At 45.6% G+C, this 15741-nt stretch overlaps 1 non-coding gene across 1 annotated transcript; it reads left to right on the plus strand.

Moving 5' to 3' along the window:
* The first annotated feature begins 434 nt into the window (after positions 1 to 434).
* Positions 435 to 509, plus strand: Trnac-gca. Its single transcript has one exon. It is a non-coding gene; the product is annotated as a tRNA-Cys (tRNA).
* The last annotated feature ends 15232 nt before the right edge of the window (positions 510 to 15741 follow it).

The following is a 15741-nucleotide window of genomic DNA, read 5'->3' on the forward strand; positions in this document are numbered from 1 at the left end:
AAATGGAAACAGCCACTGGTGATGCTTACCCTGGACTGCAGTTACTGGGCAGTGTAACTGAACGACTACTTGATGAAGGCAATTTGCATATCATCCTTTGAGAAATATTAGTGGACGGTTCCAGAGAATACTGTCACATAGCAAATGGTAATGGAGGAAAGTGTGTAAGTGGTAATCTGTCGGCAGTGTAACTGAACGACTACTTGATGAAGGCAATTTGCATATCATCCTTTGAGAAATATTAGTGGACGGTTCCAGAGAATACTGTCACATAGCAAATGGTAATGGAGGAAAGTGTGTAAGTGGTAATCTGTCGACAGAGATACCTGGGACTGAATATAGTAAGCAGGTTCGCAGAAGAGCTTCTGTGAAGTTTGAAAAGTAGGAGACTGGGTACTGGCAGAATTGAAGCTGTGAGGACGGGTCGTGAGTCGTGCTTGGGTAGCTCAGTTGGTAGAGCACTTGCCTGCAAAATGCAAAGGTCCCGAGTTCGAGTCTCGGTCCGGCATACAGTTTTAATCTACCAGAAAGTTTCATATCAGCGCACACTCCGCTACAGAGTGAAAATTTAGGTTCAAATAGATGTAGGGTGCAGCAGTTACGCATAGATGATGTGGCCTGCACAATATACACGGTGATTCAAAAGTTACATCCCATAGGAAAAAACGGTGAGCCAGATTTCCGTCGACAAATTTTCTGAGTTGGTGGTATGCACCAAAACAAGGAAAAAAGTGACTAGCAAACATGGGCTATAAGATGTATAACTGAAGAGCTACGTGGACTTCTTCATCCTTGATACCGTAAAACAAATCTCTTCTACTATAAGCACTTTGCCTTCCATATTTTGAGAGGTCGTAGTATTGATCAAAATAAGAAAAACATGTACCGTAAATTTGGGCTCCAAAGTGCATATGTTAATGACAGTGACCTCTTTTTCATTTTCACTGCTGTGAAACGCAACTGCTTTACTGAACAAGTGCTCACAGCTATTTAAGTATGCGTTTTAGAGCCGCCGGCCGCTGTGGCCGAGCGGTTCTAGCCGCTTCAGTCCTGAACCACGCTGCTGTTCCGGTCGCAGGTTCGAATCCTGCCTCGGGCATGGATGTGTGTGATGTCCTTAGCTTAGTTAGGTTTATGTAGTTCTAAGTCTAGGGGACTGATGACCTCAGATGTTAAGTCCCATAGTGCTCAGAGTCATTTGAACCATTTTTTAGTTTTGTCGATTCCTTGAAATACGCCACGATATGATATCGCTTTCGTAAATTTATTGATGGTGACTGCGGAAGGTTCTACGTCTATCTGATATCTGCTCTGGGACATTTTTTCTTGTTTTCACGTATAATACCATCTCTGACAGTTGTCGGAGAAGTTCTGGTTCATCCCATTCGTTATCTGGGACACGATGTTTGAATCATCCTGCATACCAGCGTGGAAATCTGGGGCAAGCCATTCTTCTCACTGAAAGACCACATCAATGACGTTCTCTTTGAAACAAGTTGTACTACTGATTCAAGTGCAATGTATTGCCATCGTTTCACAGACAATTAAAGCAGAAAATCTATGGTGTGGATAATCTGGGGTCAACTTACAAATACCTGAATTTGTGGTACTAGACTCTGGAGATACTAGTAAAATATGATTTTATAATGAAAATACAATAGTTAAGCACGATTACACCCCTGACTATGACAACGGCGACGCTGATCCACGCCCGCGTTGTCCTGTGAAGCATCTGGCACATCCCATTGCCCGCAGCTGGCTACCTGGGGCGCGAGGTATTACAGGCGCGGCCGGGGTGCGGTGATTTACGGCGAGTGCGACGGCCGTTATTACAGCGCGAACGACCCGCTGGCGGTCCCGGCGATGGATGCCCCGCCGAGACACCAGCTAACGCGGCTGTTTGACCTCTGGCCTTACCCTGCGAGCGAGAGCGAGGCTGGCTATCGATCTGGCATGCACTGATGCCCATAAATTGCCCCAGTGATGGGTAACTGGCAGCAATGGGCGAAACAGGACATCTACTTCCCTCATTGTGTTAATCATAGGCACTGTAATCTTCTTCTTCTTTTTCTTCCTCCTCCTCACACACTTTCAATACCATAGGTCAGATTTCCAAATCTTGATGTACTACTTGTTTCATTGGTACATGCCGTATTCCACCAGTTCCATCCTCTGGTATACAAACAGATGAGCCACAACATTAAACCCACCTGGTTAACAACGTGTTAACTCCCGCTGAAAGGTGATACAGCAGTGATTCTCATTCACATGGGTTTAAAAAGTTCTTGATAGGTGTCTAGATAAATGTAGCGCCTGATGTGTATGCATAGACCAATATATTATGGGCTTCCGATTTGTGTATGTGGAATTGGAGCATTCCCAGATGTGTTCCATCAGGATCATACCAGGCGGATTTGGTGGTGATGACATTGCCAGAGTTCACGATCTCGTTCCTCAAACCACTGCTGCTCGGTTTTGGCCTTGTGATGTGTATCAAAAATGGTTCAAATGGCTCTGAGCACTATGGGACTTAACTGCTGAGGTCATCAGTCCCCTAGAACTTAGAACTACTTACACCTAACTAACCTAAGGACATCACACACATCCATGCCCGAGGCAGGCTTCGAACCTGCGACCGTAGCGGTCGCGCGGTTCCAGACTGAAGCGCCTAGAACCACTCGCCCACTGCGGCCGGCTGTGACGTGTATCCTGCTGGAAAATGTCGTCGCTGTTTGGGAAGACATGGTGGGTGAAGGGACTAACACAGTGCCTTCGATTACTCCCACAAATCCCATGAAAGCATTGGTGAGTGTCCCCCATAGCTTAGTGCTGTCCCAACTGCGTCCATTATGCAGTGCACGTTACGAGGAACTGTTCACCTGGAAATAGCGTATCAGGACACAAGCATCAACCTGGTGTAACAAGACCAACCAGGAGACGCATCCCCACTGGTCCACGGTTCAGTCTCGATACCCTCTGCCCTGCAATCGCATTTGCAGATATCGTTAGGTCGACATGGAAATGTGTAGGAGTCGTCTGCTGCAGAGCCGTGTGTTCCACACTGTGTCCTGAACGATGTGCTACAATCACACTGGTACGTCCATCAGCATTGTTATCTGTCGACGGATCGGCCACCGATGGCTGCCTATCCTGTTTACAGAGGGGGTAAGCCCCATTGTGATGAGGCGTGGACGCCCAACACTTTGTCTCCTGTTAGTGGTTTCACTATATTTCAACCACTATCCTTAGATGGTCACAATAGTAGCACGCTGGCAGCCGATTAACTTCTCCGTTTCTGACGTACTTGTTCCTAGTCACTGATAACAATCTATCATATGTGAAAGTCAGCTACGTCAGTGGATTTCCACATGAACATGCCATATCGTTTCCTATTCGTCTCTGTTCTGCTTACGTACCTTCCTTACTGTATCTCGTGCCGACAACGCCATCATGCGACATTCATTCTCGTGGCGGGCAGTGCTCATAACTTTTTCTCATCAGAGTATATGTTACGTAATATGTTGTAATATGAAATGTGCATAATACTGTGTGTTAGGGGTAAAAGTGCAGATATGGTGATCCTTGGCACCTTAAGATGTTACCCACTTCAGTTTGTTAGTTGTTTTCCGGCTGTGCCCGTCTTCTCACAATCACGTCACATAATTTACTACCTGATGTTTCCGGCATGATAGCAATTGCTCCACTAAGTACACCATGCCTGTCAGTAAAGACTGAACGTTTTGCATCCCTGTGTCCCCACATCTAAACCTTACCTGCTGACTAGGGGTGAATCAGCATGCATGCATAGTACTTCATAAAGTTGTAATTATCACCTAGAAAAAATCAATGTGCAAACATGAAATTTGGTGACAGTGTTCGTCGTTCTCGATATATTCAGCCTTCACCGGTTGTCCTTGGCGGGAATTTGGTTGTAGCAGTCTGCATTTTGGCTGCTCAGGAAACGTTACGCGTCGAAAGTCATCTTGTTATCATTCTGGAAATACCTAATTTACAATGGTTTTTTATCTGAATAAAGGGGGAAAAGTCACTGTGCGTTCTGGTAGGAAAATATGTGTGAGGATGGGTGGGGGGGGGGGGGGGGAGGGGAAGGGAAAATTTGACACCCCCAAGAAGCATACCGTGTGTCTGTGTCCTACACACAGAATTAACTGGGGACAGCGGGGGGGAAACTACCCACTTTGACAGCTTCCCGTGACGCATCGCCTTGACAGTCTGCTGCAACCTGATTGGAAGATTTCAGTAGTATCCTGCTGCTTGTAAAAAGCGAGCTTTCATGGTGCGAAAGGTTGAAATTACTAAATCTCTGGGATGTGATAGGTAATCCAACGTTTCACCCACGTCTGCATTGGACATATTCCAGGAAGGGTTGTCGCTCCAATGTCGGTCGGGAGTATGAGTCTGGTGAGTCAATCGCAAACCTCCGTGTGCTCCTGACCGACTTTGAAGCTCGGTATCTTAGAATAAAGCTTGATTGGAATATAACGTACAGAGTTCATAGAGAGGGTACAAAACAAAAACTGACATCTAGAAATACAATCCTTTCCAGATTTAATGGAACAACCTGGGGGTGTGATGCAAATACATTGTGAAATTCTGCCTTAGCACTGTTGCATAGTATGGCCGATTATTGTTCGCCTGTATGGGCTAGAAAAGCATACGCATCTAAAATCGATGCTCAACTAAGAGAAACAATGGCACTAATATCTGATACGCTCACACCTGCACCTATGGTTTGGCTACCTGTATTAACTAATATTGCACCACCTGAAATCAGAAGTAATCGGTTAATATCAGAGAATATAGTAAACAACTGCCGAACCCAAATCTTCCTGTGAACCATGACCTGGCACAAAAAAAATATCACTTGAAATCAAGGTAACACCTATGGAAAACAAGCGAAGACTTGTTTCCCTACGACCCAGCAAAGGAATGGAAGAGATTGTGGAGTAGAAGCGAAGTCAGGGTTAGAAACCTAGTTGATGATCCCAACTTACCATTAGAGGACGTTAATCTCACGAGAAGAGAATGGACTGCCTTAAACCGTGTGAGCACTGACGTCAGAACATTTAGGGAGAAGATAACAACATGGGACCCCTCGAACAATCCTCACTGCGAGTGTAGACTCAACCAGTCGCTGGACCACCTGATAGAATGCACTGTGCACTGCTTTGTTGGAGAACTTCAACACATAAACTAACGGGCAATGTCACTGGCTGGCTTAAAAAATAAGTCTTATTGTGCAAAATTTTGTGTTTTGTAATGCTGAATATGTCTTGCTTTATGGCGTAGTCTCTCTTTTTAAAATTCTCCTCGAAATGCCGAGCGAATCAATAAACAAAAATAAATAGGCTCATGCGACAGTTATCTCTTGATGATCATAATCTGTTACATTGCAGCAGGTCAATCAAACAAAGTACCCAGCGTCTCCTCGTTCGAGTCTTCGCCTTTTTGGTCGAATGTTTGAGTGGGGCGAAAAAAAGACCCTCTACAAGTTACACAACGGGTTTTTGTCGGAATTTTCACAGCGAAACGGAAAATGGCTAACGGACAGACGGGGTGAGATCTAGTTTTGCAAAAGACTGTGTATTTGCTTGAAAATAATCAGAATAGTTAAGAAAAATTAATTAGTGATTTGAAGGAAACATTTTGGCAGAATTTTCATTACCAAACTAAGAAGTGATGAATGGATAAATGGGTTATCAAACTGACCAATATATTGTTGAATCGTCTAATTTTGCAGGCAGATATTAATTGCTTGAAAGTAAGATGGGTGCTTAAGAAAGAAGTTAATCAGTGAAGTGAGAGAAAATAGAAATATTTCATGAACAACTGCTGCTAATAAATGTAGTGTCAACAACTTCATCTAGTTTGCGTTATATTGGGTGGCATTTAACTGTCAAAAATGCTTCCATCGAATCAAATATTAAATTTAGAATTTCTAGAACACAAGGAACTAGACAGGCAAGTTAACTGTCGAAAAAGTTTATCTTTTCAAGGCCTAGCTATTGTGCACATAAAAAGTGGCTTTATTTATTACTCAACTCTCTTAATGGTTTGCCTTCAAATGAACTACTAAATGCAAGACATTTCAAGAACAATACGCTAGGAAAGCAAATGAGGTGTGAGTAAGATCATGTGAACAAAAGTTGAAAATTAAATGTTTTGTGAAATAATTTGTCTAAAAGTAAGAAATAAGATAGATTAGAGAAACATTAGAAGCATCTTTAAACGACGCTAGAAATGGCGTACAGCTGATGAGGCACGTCAGACCTTTCTCTAATGTATTTTATTTCTTAATTTCAGACAAACAATTTCGCTATACATTTGACAGATTCTTTTTGGTTTTTTTTCCAGCACTGGTAAATTGACATATTTTCACTGTCTGCTTTGCTACTTTCTATGAAGTTATAGTGGTACATCTAGCACTTGGTTGTTCTTATTACGCGGCTTACAAAATTCATCTAGGTTGATCCGATAGAGTTGTCACATTTCCGCTGCTGCCTTGGTTCGGCGGTTATTTCACTGGGTGTGAGCAGACACGAAACCCAGCACCTCTGCCATTTGTCTTCCATATCGTTCACCAATGAAACCACGTTTGGACGAGAGATTCCCCCTAAATTTACGTACCACACACACGTAAGCACGTGCTGATCCATGTTAATCTTCAATGCCGATTTGGGCCAGGTGTCGTATATTCTCATCCACGCTGAGGTGACAAAAGTCAGAGGGTACCTATTAATATTGCGTCGAACCTCCTTTTCGCCGGCATAGAGCAGCAGCTGGACGTGGTATGGACCGAACATCTCGTTAGATGTCACCTGCAAAAATTTTGATCCATGCTACATCTATAGCCATCCATAATAGCAAAAGTGTTGCCAGTACAGGATTTATTGCGCGATCTGACTTCTAGACTATGTCCAATAAATGTTCGATGGGACTCACGTCGGCGATCTAGGTGGCCAAATAATTCGCTAGAGTTGTCCAGAAGGTTCTTCAAACCAATCGTGGACAATCGTGGCCCGTTGACCTGGCGCACTGTCATCCATAAAAATGCCATCGTTGTTTGGGACCATGAAGTCATGAAGGGCTGAAAATGGTGTCCAAGTAGCCGAAAATAAGCATTTAGAGTCAATTATCGAATCAGCTGGACCGAGAACCCAGTCAATTCCATATAAACACAGCCCGCAACATTATGGAACCACAGCCAGCTTGCTTAGTGCTTTGTTGACAACTTGGGTCCATGGCTTCGTGGGGTCTGCGCCTTGTTCGAAACCTATCATCAGCTCTCACCAACTGAAATTGGGACTCATCTGACCAAGCTACAGTTTTGCAGTCGTCTAGGGTCCAACCAAAATGGTCACCAACCCAGGAGAGGCACTGCAGGCGACGTTGTGCTATTAGCAAAGGCACCCGCGTTGGTCGTCTGCTGCCGCAGCCCATTAAGGCCAAATTTCCCCGCACTCTACTAAAGGATTGATTTCTGCGGTTATTTCACACATTATTGCTTGCCTGGTTACACTGACAACTCTACGCAAACGCCACTGCTCTCGGTCGTTAAGTGAAAGCCGTCGGTCGCTGCGTTGCTCGTGGTGAGAGGTAATGCCTGACATTTGGTATTCTCGGCACTCTTGACATTATGGATCTCGAAATATTCAACTCGATAACGATTTCCGAAGTGGAATGTCCTATTCCGAAGTGGAATGCCCCCCGCGTTTATTTCAAATTACCATCCGCATTCAAAGTCTGTTAATTCCTGTCGTGCGACCATAATCACGTAGGAAACCTTTTCATATGAGTTACCTGGCTTCTGTCACCTCAGTGTTTGAACAGCTGACCAGCTAGTGTATGTCATGATGCTGACTGAATGCACCACCATCTTTGATCTCCTTGAGGCGCACATTGTCTATTGCAGGGGAATAAGAGTCTCAAGAAGGAGTCCACACCTTGTCGATCGTGTCTCGGTGAGATGTGGTATGGATGCACTCTATTATTTCGGACAACATCTTTTCAGGACAGTGGATAGTAGTCGAACTCGAGAACATTGGTCCGCTGTCTTCGGATCTCGATCTTCCGGACTTCAGTTGCGCAGACACAAGAACTATGGTATATGATGCTCTCACTCAAGATACCAAAGACCTGGAACAGCAGGTCCAGAAATCTTGTGCAGCTGTTCAACAGGTCCAGCCGGCCAGAGTGGCCGAGCGGTTCTAGGCGCTTCAATCTGGAACCGCGCTGCTGCTACGGTCGCAGGTTCGAATCCTGCCTCGGGCATGGATGTGTGTGATGTCCTTAGGTTAGTTAGGTTTAAGTAGTTCTAAGTTTTAGGGGACTGATGACCTCCAATAGTGTTCAGAGCCATTTGAACCATTTTTCAACAGGTCCTAGACATTAAAGAACGGCTAATCCGATCCATGTTGAAATGTTCACTTGGACGTTTTCCTGTAATTCTGCCATTGAAAGTTTCAGTATACCACCACAGGCTGTCCGCAACCGGTAGCTGAGTGGTCAGTGCGACAGAATGTCAATCCTAAGGGCCCGTGTTCGATTCCCGGCTGAGTCGGAGATTTTCTCCGCTCAGGGACTGGCTGCTGTGTTGTCCTAATCACTATAATTTCATCCGCATCGACGCGCAAGTCGCCGAAGTGGTGTCAACTCGAAAGAACGGTCTACCCGACCGGAGGCACTAGTCACACGATATTTATTTACCACAGGATATTGACATAGATACAGCTCAGCTGATGTAGATCTCACGGGAGAATTGTGCAACAACCTGTCACACGGTTTGTGTGAAGCGATATATAGCAGAACCACTGACCAAGGTGTTTACCTGTCGGCAGTGATAGGCAAGGACCCGTTACTTCTTACACTGATGTTCACTATCTGTGACTCGGCTCTTCTTTGCGCCATACTGTTTCTGCGCGCTAGTATTCGATCAGTCGCGGTGGTCTCATTTTGCTTTAACTCCTTGCTCGTCTGTATGCGGTGTTTGGGCTCTCCACTCCTCCTTATATTGACCCTCATGTTAAGTTTCATTCCCTCTTCCACGGTTCAGTTCACCAGCTTTGTTGTTGATCCTTCGTCGGTTAGTAAAATGTTCAAATGTGTGTGAAATCTTATGGGACTTAACTGCTAAGGTCATCAGTCCGTAAGCTTACACACTACTTAACCTAAGTTATCCTAAGGACAAACACACACACCCGTGCCCGAGGGAGGACTCGAACCTCCGCCGGGACCAGCCGCACAGTCCATGACTGCAGCGCCTGAGACCGCTCGGCTAATCCCGCGCGGCGTCGGTTAGTATAGTTACATCTGCGCTGACAGTGATGGTGTCGCGGCATTGTCACGCGCTGTGCAGAGAAATCAATGGCGACGCAGGTCGTACTTACAAGCGTGACACTTCCACTTTGCTCATAGTGTTAATTTGTAGTCGCTATGGACGTAGCATTTCTACGATGCAGACAGGAGGAATTGTGCCTCCGAGGCCAGCAACAGCTGCATCCGGAGCTCATATGGGAAGTGAAATCGCTCCATACTCATGACGCGAAGGTGGAGGACATTCTCCCACGTTGCCCCCAAGCCCCCACCCCCACCCCTCTTCCAGAAGCCCCATCGGCCTTGTCAAGTCTGCGGAAAGGTGGCAAAATTACCTGCACCAGTTCTTAGTGCATCGTCAGGTGAGGCGTATCGTCGATCCAGCTGATAAGGCCACCTTGATATCCAGCATTGAGGCGTTGTACGAAATCTTGCAGAATTTTGTGCCCTCTACTGGATCCAACAAACTTAAGTTTGAGGAATACTGTCGGTTGCTAACGAATTATTTTGGTGTACAGATCCATGGGGTGATGGCAAGGTTACAGTTTGATGAGCACCACAAGTGCCCCAGATAGTCATATGTGGCCCAGTTCTGCGGTCTGCAAGGCCTCTCGCTCACGTGTCGTTTTGAGTCACACCAGTATGCCGTCTCGAACGCGAAATCGCTGATTAAGGACGTGATTGTCCGGTTAGCATCTGACTCAGATGTCCGCACAAGGACACTAGCCTTGTCCGAACCTTCCTTATCTGACTTTGGCCAGTCTGCTGGATAACATGAGCTTATGGCTGTGTACTTGCCGACAGTTGGCAAGTGGTGAAGTTTACAGTTTGACATATACGGTAATTAGTCCCCAGTTTCCTGTCTGGTTGACCGGGCGACCGTGCCTTCCGCTGGGCCACTGTGTGATGACGCCTTTGACGATATGAGTGCAGTGAAGTCACGGCGCTCCCAGCTTTCACCGGCGTCGTGCCCGATGCATATACCTTAAATAAGTCAGAGTCACGTTTTTCGGGCTCTAGGCGCCAATGTCCCTCCGCAACCGTTTCCTCTCAATGATCACGACGGTGGTCCTGCCACGTTTGTCATGTGGTACTTGCCCGACTGTATGTAGACGCCGTATGTTGGATATGCCAAAGAGTAGGCCATTTGGCAACAGTCTATGACCGCCCCCTCGCCCCCACCCCCATCATTGACCCCCCCCCCCCCCCCCCCCGTGTTTTCTCCTAAAGTTGGGGATCGCCGAGTGATTAAGTTTCCGGTAGATACAGAAGCGACAGCCAATCTCATTAACTTAGACACAAACATGGTCTTCGGTTGCCGTACATTGCAACGGCCACTTCGTCAAATCATGTGTTATAGCAAACAGTGTATTCCTTTGAGGAGAGAATTTCCCATCTCAGCACGCTATGAGAATATGCAGCGCAAACTTACACTTACACGCCTAAACTGCGAACACATACAATTAAAATTGGTTCCCATGATAAAATACCAGCAGGTACAGGGAAGTTAGTGGGGTTTCCGTTGATACCGATTTACGATGTGAAGCGCTGTATGTGGTAGAGACACTAAGAGAAAATGAAGGATTAGACAAAATGCATTGATCCGTGCGCAGAAATGTAGCTTGCGCATGTAATATTAATACTGAATTTTTGCTTCATATAAGCTTGGATAACTTCTTCCTGGATATGGTTAGTCTGTCAAAGGGCTTAATTACTACCACATTAGAGTTGTTTAGATCAAGAAGATATTGGTAGGTTGTGTAATAACCAGAACTACATTCAAACCATCGATGCAGCAGCGTTATTTGGAAAAATGAATTACTTGTGAGGCAGTTATCAGCAGGCAACAGAACCTTTGCCACAATAGTTCTTGGGTTAATTTAAGGGTCCTTTACCAGCAATATCTGTTACGTAGCGCGGTATAGCTACTGACAATATTGCGCCAATCTACAGGACGCAGTGCTGCATAGTGAAGCATTGGGGAGTATACAGATCAGCCATTAACAGAAGATACGATAGTGGACACTGATAGCCGATGGGGTCAAATATTGTCATCGTTCCCCAAAAAATACAGATTCTGTTGCAATTACGTCTGCTTTAGTGGGAAAACCATGAAAGATGCATATCCCATCCCAAAAATTATAGGAACGTTAGACAATTTAGAACAGTTCTAGTACTTTACAACATTGGACCTAAGAAGTGGATATCACCAACTAGAGGTAGTCGCAGAGGTTAGACCACAGACCGCATTCACGGACCAGTGGTGAGATTACCAGTATAAAAGGATGCTATTCAGGCTGAAAAATCCTCCAGTCAAGTTCCAGAGACTGTCTTACGTGTTTTAAAGTCGAAAACTTGCATGGTATATTTGGACAATATCATCATATTCTTTAATGGTATATCAGAGTATGTGAAACTCTTCAAAGCCGCATTCAGTAGTCTAAGAGCAGAACATGTGACGCTTAGCACAGACAAATGCATTTGGGTAAAATAACTTGGGCATCTGAGTAGCGGGAAATTTGTTTGAACAGACCATCGTGTAACAGAGAGCTATTGTCAAAGATTCGTAAAGAGTCGTGTACAGATTTCACAACCTTTGAATCGATTATTGAGAAAGGGCCTGAAATTCGGCTGGTCTGCAGAATGTCAATCAGCGTTTGAAGCATTGAAACCAACATTTCTTTCCTGATTTTGAGATAGAACTTATCCTGTCCTGTGACGCCAGCAATTGGGTAGTGAGTTGTATTTTGAGCCAGAGTGTTGAAAAGCGGGAACATCCAGTAGCGTATGCCTCAGGCCAACTAAACAAAGCGGAGTGTAATACCCCACTATGGAAAAGGATATGTTGGCGGTGATATATGGAAGAGCATACTTTCTTTGTTGTTAAGTGGACGGAAGATTAAGGTTGTCACAGACCATGCATCATTAAAATGGCAGTAGGCGTTAAAAGGCACATCGAGTAGGTTAACGAGATGGACACTCAAACTCAGCGAGTTTTATTAATAGGTGATCAATGAACTGGGTAGGAAGCACACAATTGCAGACGCATTGAGTAGGAAGGCTGCAATGGTGAACATGCCAGTCAAAAGTGTAACAGAGTGGCAGAGAGCACAAGCGGCCAAAAAAGACTGTCAGGCATTTAGGTCACAACCACAGTTGGTGACACATGGTAGCTTGATCTGCAGGAGGACGAAATGCGGACCGCGCTTAGTGATTTCGGCAGCACTCAAGAACGAAGTGTTGCGAGAAGCGCATGGCCATGCGTTGTCTGGTCACGATGGATGCTGAACAGTGGAGAGATGAGAAGTGGAAAGATTCTAGTGGATGACAAGGAAACGTGATATCGAGCAATATGTGAAGAACTGTGTACCTTGTGCGCAAAGATTTGACCATGAAATGCTTTTACGAAGACTATCTGAAGTAAACTAAATTCCTCCCGAGGTGGCCACGAAGGCCCAACGGTACCGACCGGCCGCCGTGTCATCCTCAGGCCATAGGCGTCACTGAATGCGGATATGGAGGGGCATGTGGCCAATTCATCGCTGTCCCGGCCGTATGTCAGTTTCCGCGACCGGAGCCGCGACTTCTCCATGAAGTAGCTCCTCAGTTTGCCTCACAAGGGCTGAGTGCACTCCGCGTGCCAACAGCTCTCGGCAGACCGGATGGTCACCCATCCAAGTGCAAGCCCAGCCCGACAGCGCTTAACTTCGGTGATCTGACGGGAACCGGTGTTACACGAAGACTACCAGGGGGGTTTAAATCCTTTCAAATGATTGTACTTGACTAAGTGTCACAGTCCTTATAAAATCACTGAGATGATTTCTCCAGTGAACATGCAGTTTACGACTAAAATGTCTATTGTCCACGTAAGCAGGGTTTTACCTTTCAGGAATGGTGGGCGCATTGCCAAAAGTCCAGGAAGTCCACAGGGAAGTGCAGCGTAACAGAATTCTGACCAAGATGTAGGGTGAATACCAGGAATTGAGGCTAATGTATGCTAAACTAAGAGCTGAAGTGACGCAAATCACTGGCATTGTACTACGGACGCTCATTTGCAGTAAAAGAAGTATGGTTGGACGTAAGAGGAAAAATATTGGAAACAGTGTTTCGAACGGCGGATATCAGAGATATCCAAGAGCTGAATAACTCGATTAGTCAAGTGTAAGCGATGGAGATACTACCGAAACGTCTGTAGAGTGGTATACAACGCGACTGTCGAATTTAGAGCGGGAAGTTCTGAATAACACCAAAACGTACGTGAGTTAACCTTAGAGTTAGCTCAATACACTCAGGATACGATGAAACGGTGAACAGTAATGAGGGAAGATGCAAAACGACTGAGCTTACTGGACAGTAAACTGCGAAGGCGAGTCAAATGAAAACCTTCAATTTGTAATAACAAATCGAACTTTCGCGCCATTATCCTGTAAGTTGGTAAGCGCGCTACAAACAGCGTGCAGAATGCCCTATAAGTGGCAGCATAGTGCAGATGCACACATACCGTCGCAGTATCAGCATAAAGATGGCCGCCCCACTTGCGACATGCACCAGGGAAGAACAGCGTTCTGTTATTCGGATTTTGTTTGTGAAGGTGTGAAACCTATTGAAATTCATCGACGAATGAAGGTTCAGTACGGTGATGCATGTTTGCCATAGCAGCAAGTCTACGAATGGAGTAGGAAGTTCGCAAATGGTGTGACGTCAGTGGAAGATGCTCCTCGTCCAGGTCAGGCACAACGAGTTGTGACTCCGCAGAACATTGCAGCAGTTGAAGCCATAGTGAAGGAAAACCGCCGAGTGACACTGAATACATTGCAGCGTCTTTAAAGATTAGTCATGGGTCAGCACACCACATTGTGCATGATCTGCTCCAGTTTCACAAAGTCTCTGCAAGATGGGTGCCACGGCAGCTGACTCCTGAAATGAGAGAACGACGTGTTGACATTTGAGAAGAACTTCTTCGGAGCTTTAAACGAGAAGGTGATGGGTTCCTTGCAAGAATCGTTACTGGGAACGAAACCTGGGTTCACTTCCACCAACCAGAAACGAAGAGTGCGAGCGAGAATGGCGCCATTCCTCATCACAAAAACGAAAGAAGTTTCAAACAGAGCCATCAGCACGGAAGGTTATGCTGACTCTCTTTTGGGACGAAAAAGGCGTCATTTTGGAGCATTACATGCCTAGGGAGACCACTGTCACCAGTGCATCATACACAGATCCCCTAAAAAATCATCTGCGGCCTGCAATCAAATCAAAGCGACGTGGATTCCTGTCAGCAGGTGTCCTTTTACAACAATACTATGCAAGGCCCCACACTGTCCGTAGAACAGTTGCAACCTGCATTTAGAGTGTCTTCCTCATCCACAATACTCACCAGACCTTGCCCCAAGTGATTTCCATATGTTTGGACCACTCAAAGATGCAAGGGAGGAAAGAAGTTCCGTTCTGATGAAGAGGTACGCCACGCGGCGCATGAGTGGTTGCGCGGACTACCAAAAAAAATTTTTTTTACGAGTTTATGCACTTTGTAAGCGCTGGAGGACTTGCATTGATCGTGGGGCAGATTATGTTGAAAAGTGATACAGCTTTGTACCACTTCTGCACAATAAATAGTATTTAAAAAAATATTTAAGGTTTTCATTTGACTCTCACCCTTGTAGCAGTAACCAGTCTATTACGGGCATTAGAAGACAGATGTTGATCTGTGTCTTCTCTACTGAAAAAGCAAACTGCTGGAGCACGCCCAAGTGTTTCGGAGCACACTTTTCATCGTACATGGTTGAACATGGAGCTGCGCAGCACAACACCCCTACGTGTTCACACGTTGACCTAACGACATCGTCAGTTATGATTACAGTGTGCGCAGGACCATTGGGATTCGACCGTCGATCAATGGAAACGTGTCTGCTCTTGGGATGAATCACATTTTTGCTACACTAGGTCGGTGGTCGTCTCCACAGACCCCGTCATAGGAGTGAACGGCGGCTCGAAATGGTGCAGTTCGTTACAGTCGCAGGCTGGTGGGAGCAGTTTTAAGCTATGGGAGACGTTGTCCTGCGCTTGCATGGGACCTGTGGTAGTAATCGAAGACATTCCGACGGTTGCGAACGACCTTCGTTCCTCCATGCTTGATGTCTTTCTCGACGGCGATGTCATTTTCAGCAGTATAATTGTCAGTGTCTTGTAACGATAATCTTTCTACAGCGGTTTGAGAAGCATTATAGTGAACTCACATTGATGTCTCGGTGACCAAATTCGCATGATGTAGATCCTATGTAACCTATCTGGGTCGCTATCGGCCGCCATCACCGCGTACGTAAATCAGCGGCCCGTTATTTACTCGAATTACGTAGACTTACAATGCCACATTTTACCACTAAACTGTCGGATCCCTGATACGCAGAATCA

This window comes from Schistocerca americana, chromosome 1 (assembly GCF_021461395.2).
Source record: "Schistocerca americana isolate TAMUIC-IGC-003095 chromosome 1, iqSchAmer2.1, whole genome shotgun sequence".
Classification (NCBI taxonomy): Eukaryota; Metazoa; Arthropoda; class Insecta; order Orthoptera; family Acrididae; genus Schistocerca; species Schistocerca americana.